The sequence below is a fragment of the Adiantum capillus-veneris genome, chromosome 21 (genome assembly GCF_014529385.1).
Source record: "Adiantum capillus-veneris isolate H3 chromosome 21, ASM1452938v2, whole genome shotgun sequence".
Classification (NCBI taxonomy): Eukaryota; Viridiplantae; Streptophyta; class Polypodiopsida; order Polypodiales; family Pteridaceae; genus Adiantum; species Adiantum capillus-veneris.
Window position 1 is genome coordinate 107,668,918 of NC_140951.1, and position 10,035 is coordinate 107,678,952.

At 40.6% G+C, this 10,035-nt stretch overlaps 1 pseudogene; it reads right to left on the reverse strand.

Moving 5' to 3' along the window:
- Positions 1–258: 258 nt before the first annotated feature.
- LOC147431494 (uncharacterized) lies at positions 259–3,914 on the reverse strand (annotated as a pseudogene).
- Between the last annotated feature and the right edge of the window lie 6,121 nt (positions 3,915–10,035).

The following is a 10,035-nucleotide window of genomic DNA, read 5'->3' on the forward strand; positions in this document are numbered from 1 at the left end:
ATAACAAGTTGATTGGCCCATGTTTTGGGTAGAATGCTAGGGAAGGATATGGGTGAGAGTTTTTTAACAAGATCTTCCAGGCGTTCCTCTACCACCTCATGGAAGAAGCTAAAAAGCTTTTGGAGGTTATCTACTAGGAGAGTTTGGGCTTGTATGTAAACGTCGGAACAATCCACTAGTATTGTATGTTAAGGCTAACAAATTTGGCATTGAGAAGGGCTTGGGCACTAGAGTCTTCCAAAACAAGGCGTGGTGGTTTCATGCACAAGCTATTGGGAGCTTTACCGTTAGCATGGAGGTTTTGGAGGTGTAGGAGGTGAGATTTTGCTTTAGAAAGCTTGAGATTAATATTCTTGAATTCTTGTAAGGAACCCGATACAATTTTGTTGAACTCTTGAGGTTTGGTGATGGTAGAAAGGGAGGGGAGGGAAGAAGAAGAGGGGATAGGATTAAGAGAAGAGGTATTGGAGCCAAAAGGGGAGGGGGAGGTAGCAAACAAGGAGGAAAAAGCACCAAAAGAAAAAGGAGCAATGAGGGAGGGATTGGGGAGCACTCCCCTTTGAGATGCAAGACTCACTGGTGCACCGTAGCTTTTGGCACCTTTCAAGGAAGGAGGGGAGAAATCAAATTCCTCCACAAGGAGGTTTGCCGTGAGCCCTTGAAGCTCTTCCATGCTAGAGAGGGTTTTCTTCGAGGAGGAAGTGAGAGTTGAAGGGTTGGGTTGTGTGACAAGTGCAAAGTGGTTCGTGAGGGTGGAGGCTAAAACGAAACTCGAAAGAGTGATAGGAAAAGTCAAAGAAGAGGATATCGGTGCGAGAAAGTTAAAAGCAGTATTAAGTAAGGGGGAGCCAATGGTGGAAAAGCCGGAGCCGTTGGAGGAAAAAACGACAACCGAGCTCGATGGTGAGAGAAAAGGGGAGGTTTCAAAGGAGGGTGCGGGATTGCTATGGAGGGCGGGGGTGGAAGAGGATTCCATGTTGACGGTGTAGCAAGCATGCAAAGCGGAGAGGTGGGTTTTCTGCACTATGAAGTCTCAAACCTCAAATCGCAAGTAGTGGCAAAAGTCCTCCACGGCCTTAGTAACCCATAAGGAGTGACAGCTGCGGGCTAACTATTAGTCAAGGAAAAAAGGAAGGATTATAGAATTATGGAGTGTTAAAGGAGTGACAACTGCAGGCTAACTATTAGTCAAGGAAAAAAAGGAAGGCTTAGAGACTTTGAGGTTGTGGGGAGGTTATAAATTGGTGAAAGGTTGCTTGAACCATAGTCACAGAATGAAGTAGTTGTAGACGGCATTTTTTGTGTGGTGTTAATGGAATAATAAAGTATAAGCTACAGACGACATTTGATGTGTGCTGCTAGCTTAGACTGTTAAGCAGAGCGGCCTCCGAAGTTGAGTGTGCAAAGTAGAGCCGATGACTCCACTACTAAGTTAATTCGGTGAAGCTAGCCTGCGAAGTGGAGAAGATGCCCTTGGTAAGCAGCAGATGAAACTCGTAGGCGGATGTATTTGGTGGCCCGTGAAGAAGACCGTAATGTCTCCCTTAACTACAAGAGGCTTGAGGAATGGCGCCTCGCAAGCTTGAGGCATAGCATGTTGCAACTCGACACTATAGGCATGCCATTGTGTAAAAAATCTAAGGCTAAATAAATAGTGCTTTAAACTGAGAGGCGCATGTATTAAAGCAAGGGAAGCCCACACTGGCACGCGCGCTAAATGTAGCAGCAAGCTAGGAACCCATTGCCGTGGTTGAAGGCTACATGCAGTGAAACTGTTGAAGGCTACACGCAGTGAAAACGCAACAACACCAACTTAAGATCTTGAATTTGTGCTAATTCCGTGACCTCTAAAGATGAGTGCACCACTATGGAGCGGATGTTGTAGGTGGCCACTGATGTAGAGCTTCCAACTTGCATTATTTGAGCGGATGATGCGAGGCTGTGGAGAAAATGCTGCAGGTGGTAAATCACGCCTCTGAAGATGAGTGTGACACCGCGGAGCAGATGCAGAGCAAATGATTGAACTTGCGCTATTTGAGCGGCCTCTGAAGAAGAGTATGACGCTATCGAGTGGATGCCACAGGAGGCCCGTGATATAGAGCAAACTCTACCCCTCACTAAAGCAAGCACTTCCCCTCACTGTAGGAGGCAGAAATAACCCGTTGCTTGAAACTGTCAGCAAGCTCATGAGTTGATAAAGCAATGCTTTAAAACAAAGCGGTGCCTCAAACTCCAGCAAGGGGAATTAAGCCAACACCCTCGCACTGGTTGATGAGAGCTTGTAACTGCAGCCTAACACAGGCATTGTCAGCAAGCAACAAATGGAGAAAGGGTTGAGTGAGGGTAAATGAAAGCAACGAGCCCAATGGGTGTGTAGCAAAATACAATGTAAACAAATGATGGTGGTCTTCCAACAAGTAGCACAGGGTAGGGCAAAACGAAGACAAAGGCTTTGAGTAGCTTAGAGCAAGGGAAAAAAATGCAGGTAGGCGAGGAATCCGATGAAAGGAAAAAGTAAAAGGGTGAACAACACGTGCAGGAGTCCTTCAAGTTGAGACTAGAAAGGTTAAACTAAAATAAAAGCCAAGTTTTCAAAAGAAAACAAGACATACTAAGACATTCAATAGCAAGATAAATCATGTCCATAAGAGGCGAGGATAATGAGAAAAAATCTTGCGGAGAAGTAACGGGGAGGAGTGGATAAGGAGAAAGCATAGGGAAAATCAATGAGGTTTGCTATTTTTAAACTTGCTATTTTTTTAAAAACTCGATTGGTCAAAACGAAAGCAAATCACTCAAAAGGTAGATGAGTTTTAAGTCTTAAAGTATATGTGGCATTTTAGATAACCCTACCACAGAAACACACAACGAACAAAGCGAAACACAAACAAAACAGGGGAGATTCTTTCTCGCATGCACAGAGGGATTTCTTGCTCGTGCACACAAGGAAACCATAGCGCATGCAAAACAGGTTGTTGACAGCACGATAGGGGTGACATCGCATTCAAAAGAGGGACTTCTGGCTTGCGCACATAAAGAAACCACATCGCGTGAACAACACAACAAAGGCAATCACACTCAAGGCTTCGACATCACATAAAGCAGAATGTTTTATTGTGCAAATCAAAAGCGTTTAACAAGGTGCATTTCATCTCTCTCTCTCTCTCTCTCTCTCTCTCTCTCTCTCTCTCTCTCTCTCTCTCCATCTACATCAGGTTTTCATCTTTATGTTTTGCTCTCCAAGAAACCAAAACGATTCTCTTTCTCTGTGTTGCCTTCTTACACACACATATACATGGATGTTTTGCACACACACATGCAACCCACACATAAACAGGATGAAAACTCATTTCCTTCACATTGTTCACCTTCCTTGCTCCCATACAGATCCACATACACACCAAATCACACATATTTACATAGTTACTCTATCTCTCTAACACATACATTTACACAAAATCCAAATTTCTAATTCTTGCTCTATTTATCCTACTTTTGTTGGTGTATCCATTGGTAATAAATATTTAAGTAGTGTATGCATGTTGTGAATATGACTGGTAGTGTGTTTGCTTTGCCTATGTATGTAGGTACATATGTTTATGTGTATGAGTGGTAGAAAGGTATACTATCTCATGGTGATATACATAAAGAACATACAAATACATATGCTTGTACATGGCATAGTATGGATACATGAAATACATACACATACATAAAAACAAGATTGTACATAAGCATGTAAATTTCAGTAGTTGACTTACTTGTGTCTTCCAGTGAAGTTGCTTTCTTTGGTATTTTGCTGCTTTCTGTCCAACACCTCTGTAAACGTATTCCTTGTTTAATTTCTCAACAAAGATAATGTAGCTTACTGAGGTTTCTAATGAAGATGATAGTTGAAAGTAGGAGAGGCTCATAGATAATACATGAAATGAAAATTTACCTACTATTGGGATGAAATAAGATAGTTTCCCAGTATAAAGAAGGTTATAGATTGAGGTTGGACAAGTGGTGGACATTGCTAATGCTATAACATCTCCCTCAAGTAGAAAATTTTGAATTGAAGTGGAAAATTTCTAATTTAAGCGATAAATTTTGAATTTTGAATCCAAGTGGAAAAATTTCAATCCAAGCGGGAAACTTTTAATTTAGGCTGGACAAATGGTGGATCTAGAAACCAAGCAAGTCATGCTGCTAGATATAATAACCGATGATATGTTATACATGCGGTGGACCTTGCATCGATTCTCCATGCTTAGCTTAGACTATGGTCCTTGTGGCTCTTTATGCTCCAATGGAGCTTAGATTGGACAAGTGGTGGACCTTGCATCAATTCCCCATGCCTAGCTTAGATTGTAGACCTTGTGGTTGTCTATACTTTAATGAATCTTAGCTTGGACAAGTGGTGGACCTTGTGGCTATCTGTGTGTCAATAATAGAGTTTAGCTTGGAGAAGTTTCAGAGATTGTCACTCTTTTTGCTTCACTGATAGAGTTTGTCTTGGACAAGTGTTGGACCTTGTGGCTCTCTATAATTCAATGGAGCCTATCTTGGACAAGTGGTGAACTTTGCATCATTTCTCCATGCACAGCTTAGAATTTGAACCTTATGGTTCTCTATGCCTCAATGGAGCTTAACCTGGAAAATTCATGGAGCATAAGGCCCTCTATGCTTCAATGGATCTTATCTTCAATAAGTGGTGAACCTAGAGGCTTCTATGCTTTAATAGAGCTCAGTCGTGACAAGGGATGGTGGACCTTGTAGATCTCTGTGCTTGAATGAATCTTAGGCTTGTACAAGTGTTGGATCTAATGGATAGTTATGCATCAATGGAGCTTATCTTAGACAAGTGGTAGACCTTATGGCTCTCTATGATTTAGTAGAGATTATCTTGGATAAGTGTTGTACCTTATGGTCCACTATGCTTCAATGGAGCTTTTCTTGGATAAGTGGTGGACCTTGTGTCTCTCTAGGCTTGAATGAAGCTTAAGCTTAGACAAGTGGTGAGCCGTGCATCAATTTTCCATACATACAAATAGACATTGGACCTTGTGGCTCTCTATGCTTCAATGGAATTGATTAGCTTGGACAAGTGGTGAAACTTGTGTTTGTCTATGATTGAATGGAGATTACCTTGTATAAGTGGTGGACCTTAAGGCTTGCCATGATTCAATGGAGCATAGCTTGGACAAGTGGTGGATGTTATGCCCCTCAATGATTCAATGGATCTTATCATGAATAAGTGGTGGACATTGTGGCTTTCTATACATGAATGAAGCTTAAACATGAACAAGTGGCGGACCTTGCATCAATTTTCCATTTGTAGCTCTATATACTTCTATAAGGTTTGTTTTGGACAATTGGTTTAGACACCAACAATTGGATCCACAATTCAAGCCTTCATTATAATGGCCAAGTGGTGGATCTTTGATGCACCTACTTCCCGATTCTTAGTTGAAATGGCCAAGTAGTGGATCTAGGATCTACTCATCCCACAAACATTCTGTAAAATTACAAGTGTTATGATGGCCAAGTGTTGAATGCACCTAACTTTAAGACATGGTTAGAATGGCCAAGTGGTGGATCTAGGAGACACCAACAATTGAATCCAAATTTGAAGCCTTCGTTATAATGGCCAAGTGATGGATCTTTGATGCACCTACTTCCCAATTCTTAGTTTAAATGGCCAAGTGGTGGATCTAAGATCTATTTATCCCACAAACATTGTGTAAAACTACAAGTGTTATGATGGCCAAGTGTTGAATGCACCTAACTTTAAGACATGGTTAGAATGGCCAAGTGGTGGATCTAGAAGACACCAACAATTGGATCCACAATTCAAGCCTTCAATATAATGGCAAAGTGGTGGATCTAGGCTCTACTCATCCCACAAACATTGTGTAAAATTACAAGTGTTATGATGGCCAAGTGTTGAATGCGCCTAACTTTAAGACATGGTTAGAATGGCCAAGTGGTGGATCTAAGAGACACCAACAATTGGATCCACAATTCAAGCCTTCATTATAATGGCAAAGTGGTGGATCTATGCTCTACTCATCCCACAAACATTGTGTCAAATTACAAGTGTTATGATGGCCAAATGTTGAATGCGCCTAACTTTAAGACATGGTTAGAATGGTCAAGTGGTGGATCTTTGATGCACCTACTTTCCAATTCTTAGTTTAGATGACCAAGTGGTGTATCTAGGAGCTACTCATCCCATAAACATTGTGTAAAATTACAAGTGTAATGATGGCCAAGTGTGGTGAATGCACCTAACTATAAGACATGGTTAGAACAACCCAGTGGTGGATCTGGGAGACACCAACAATTGGATCCACAATTCAAGCTTTCATTATAATGGCCAAGTGGTGTTATCTTTGATGCACCTACTTTCCAATTCTTAGTCTAAATGGCCAAGTGGTGGATCTACGATCTACTCATCCGACAAACATTGTGTAAAATTACAAGTGTTATGATGGCCAAGTGTTGAATGCACCTAACTTTAAGACATGCTTAGAATGGCCAAGTGGTGGATCTAGAAGAGACCAATAATTGGATCCACGTTTCAAGCCTTTGTTATAATGGCCAAGTGGTGGATCTCTGATGCACCTACTTCCCAATTCTTAGTCCAAATGGCCAAGTGGTGGATCTAGGATCTACTTATCCCACAAACATTGTGTAAAATTACAAGTGTTATAATGGCCAAGTGTTAAATTCACCTAGCTTTAACACATGGTTAAAATGACCGAGTGGTGGATCTTTGATGCACCTATTTTCCAATTCTTACTCTTAATGGCTAAGTGGTGGATCTAGGATCCACTCACCCCACAAACATTGTGTAAAATTACAAGTGTTATGATGGGCAAGTGTTGAATGCACCTAATTTTAAGACATTGTTAGAATGGCCGAGTGGTGGATCGAGTAGACACCAACAATTAGATCCACATTTTGAGCCTTCATTATAATCGCCAAGTGGTGGATCTTTGATGCACCTACTTCTTAATTCTTATTTTAAATGGCCAAGTGGTGGATCTAGGATCTACTTATCTCACAAACATTGTGTAAAATTACAAGTGTTATGATAGCCAAGTGTTGAATGCACCTAACTTTAAGACATGGTTAGAATGGCCAAGTGGTGGATCTAGGAGACACAAACAATTGAAACCATATTTCAAGCCTTCATTATAATAGCCAAGTGGTGAATTTTTGATGCACTTACTTCCCAATTATTAGTTTAAATGGCCGAGTGGTGGATGTAGGATCTAGTCATCCCACAAACAATGTGTAAAATTACTAGTGTTATGATGGCCAAGAGTTGAATGCACTTAACTTTAAGACATGGTTAGAATGGCCAAGTGGTGGATCTAGGAGACATCAAAAATTGGATCCACAGTTCATGCTTTTGTTATAATGGCGAAGTGCTGGCTCTTCGATGCACCTACTTCCCAATGCTTAGTCTCAATGGCCAAGTGGTGGATCTAGGATCTACTCATCCCACAAACATTGTGTAAAATTACAACTGTTATAATGGCATAGTGTTCAATGCACTTAGCTTTAAGACATGGTTATAATGGCCAAGTGTTGGATCTAGGAGACACCAACAATTGGATCCACAATTCAAGCTTTCGTTATAATAGCCAAGTGGTGGATTTTTGATGCACCTACTTCGGAATTCTTAGTCTAAATGGCGAAGTGGTGGATCTAGGATATACTCATTCCACAAACATTGTGTAAAATTACAAAAGTTATGATGGCCAAGTGTTAAATGCACCTAAGTTTAAGACATGGTTAGAATGGCCAATTGGTGGATCGAGGAGATACCAACAACCGGATCCACAATTCAAGCCTTTCTTAATATAGCCAAGTGGTGGATCTTTGATGCACCTACTTTCCAATTCTTAGTTTAAATGCCTAAGTGGTGGATCTAGGATCTACTCATCTCACAAAGATTGTGTAAAATTACAAGTGTTATGATGGCAAAGTGTTGAATGCACCTAACTTTAAGACATGGTTAGAATGGCCAAGTGGTGGATCTAAGAGACACATACATATGGATCCACATTTCAAGCCTTTGTTATAATAGTCAAGTGCTGGATCTTTGATGCACCTACTTCCCAATTCTTAGTTTAAATGGCCAAGTGGTGGATCTAGGATCTACTCATTCCACAAACATTGTGTAAAAGTACAAGTGTTATGATGGCCAAGTGGTGAATGCATCTAGCTTTAAGGCATGGTTATAATGGCAAAGTGGTGGATCTAGGAGACACCAACAATTGGATCCACATTTCAAACCTTCATTATAATGGCCAAGTGGTGGATCTTTGATGCACCTACTTCCCAATTCTTAGTTTAAATGGCCAAGTGGTGGATCTAGATCTACTTATCTCACAAATATTTTATAAATTTACAAATGTTATGATGGCCAAGTGTTGAATGCACCAAACTTTAAGACATGGTTAGAATGGCCAAGTGGTGGATCTAGTAAACACCAACAATTGGATCCATATTTTGAGCCTTCATTATAATGGCCAAGTGGTGAGTCTTTGATGCACCTACTTCCCAATGCTTAGTTGAAATGGCCAAGTGGTGGATCTAGGATTTACTCATCCCACAAACATTCTGTAAAATTACAAGTTTTATGATGGCCAAGTGTTGAATGCACCTAACTTTACAACATGATTAGAATGGCCAAGTGGTGTATCTAGGATACACCAAAAATTGGATCCACAATTTCATGCTTTGGTTATAATGGCCAAGTGGTGGATCTTTGATGTACCTACTTCCCAATTCTTAGCCACAATTGCCAACTGGTGGATCTTTGATGTACCTACTTTCCAATTCTTAGTCACAATGGCCAACTGGTGGATCTAGGATCTACTCATCCCACAAACATTGTGTAAAATTTCAAGTGTTATGATGGCCAAGTGTTGAATGCACGTAACTTTAAGACATGGTTACAATGTGCAAGTGGTGGATGTAGGATATACCAACAAATGATCCACAATTTAAGTGTTCGTTACAATGGACAAGTGGTGGATATTTGATGCACCTACTTCCCAATTCTTAGTCCAAATGGCCAAGTGGTGGATCTAAGATCTACTCATCCCACAAACATTGTGTAAAATTACAAGTGTTATCATGGCCAAGGGTCAAATGCACCTAACTTTAAGACATGGTTAGAACGGCCAAGTGGTCGATCTAGGAGACACCAACAAATTGATGCACCTACTTCCCATTTCTTAGTTTAAATGGCCAAGTGGTGGATCTAAGATCTACTCATCTCACAAACATTGTGTAAAATTACAAGTGTTATGATGCCCAAGTGTTGAATGCACCTAACTTTAAGACATGGTTAGAATGGCCAAGTGGTAGATCTTTGATTCACCTACTTTCCAAGTCTTAGTTTTAATGGCCAAGTCGTGGATCTAGGATCTACTAATCCCACAAACATTGTGTAAAATTACAAGTGTTATGATGGCCAAGTGTTAAATGCACCTTTTAAAACATGGTTAGAATGGCCAAGTGGTGGATCTACGATACATCAACAATTGGATCCACATTTCAAGCCTTCCTTATAATGACAAAGTGATAGATCTTTCATGCACCTACTTGCCAATTCTTTATCTAAATGGACAAGTGGTGGATCTAGGATCTACTCATCCCACAAACATTGTGTAAAATTACAAATGTTATGATGGCCAAGTGTTGAATGCACCTTACTTAAAGACATGGTTAGAATGGCCAAGTGGTGGATCTAGGAAACACCAACAATTGGATCCACAATTCATGCCTTCATTATAATGGCCAAGTGGTGGATCTTTGATGCACGTAATTCCCAATTGTTTGTATAAATGGCCAAGTAGTGAATCTAGGATCTACTCATCCCACAAACATTGTGTAAAATTACAAGTGTTATGATGGTCAAGTGTTGAATGTACCTAACTTTAACACATGGTTAGAATGGCCAAGTGGTGGATCTTTGATGCACCTACTTTCCAATTCTTAGTTTAAATGGCCAAGTGGTGGATCTAAGAT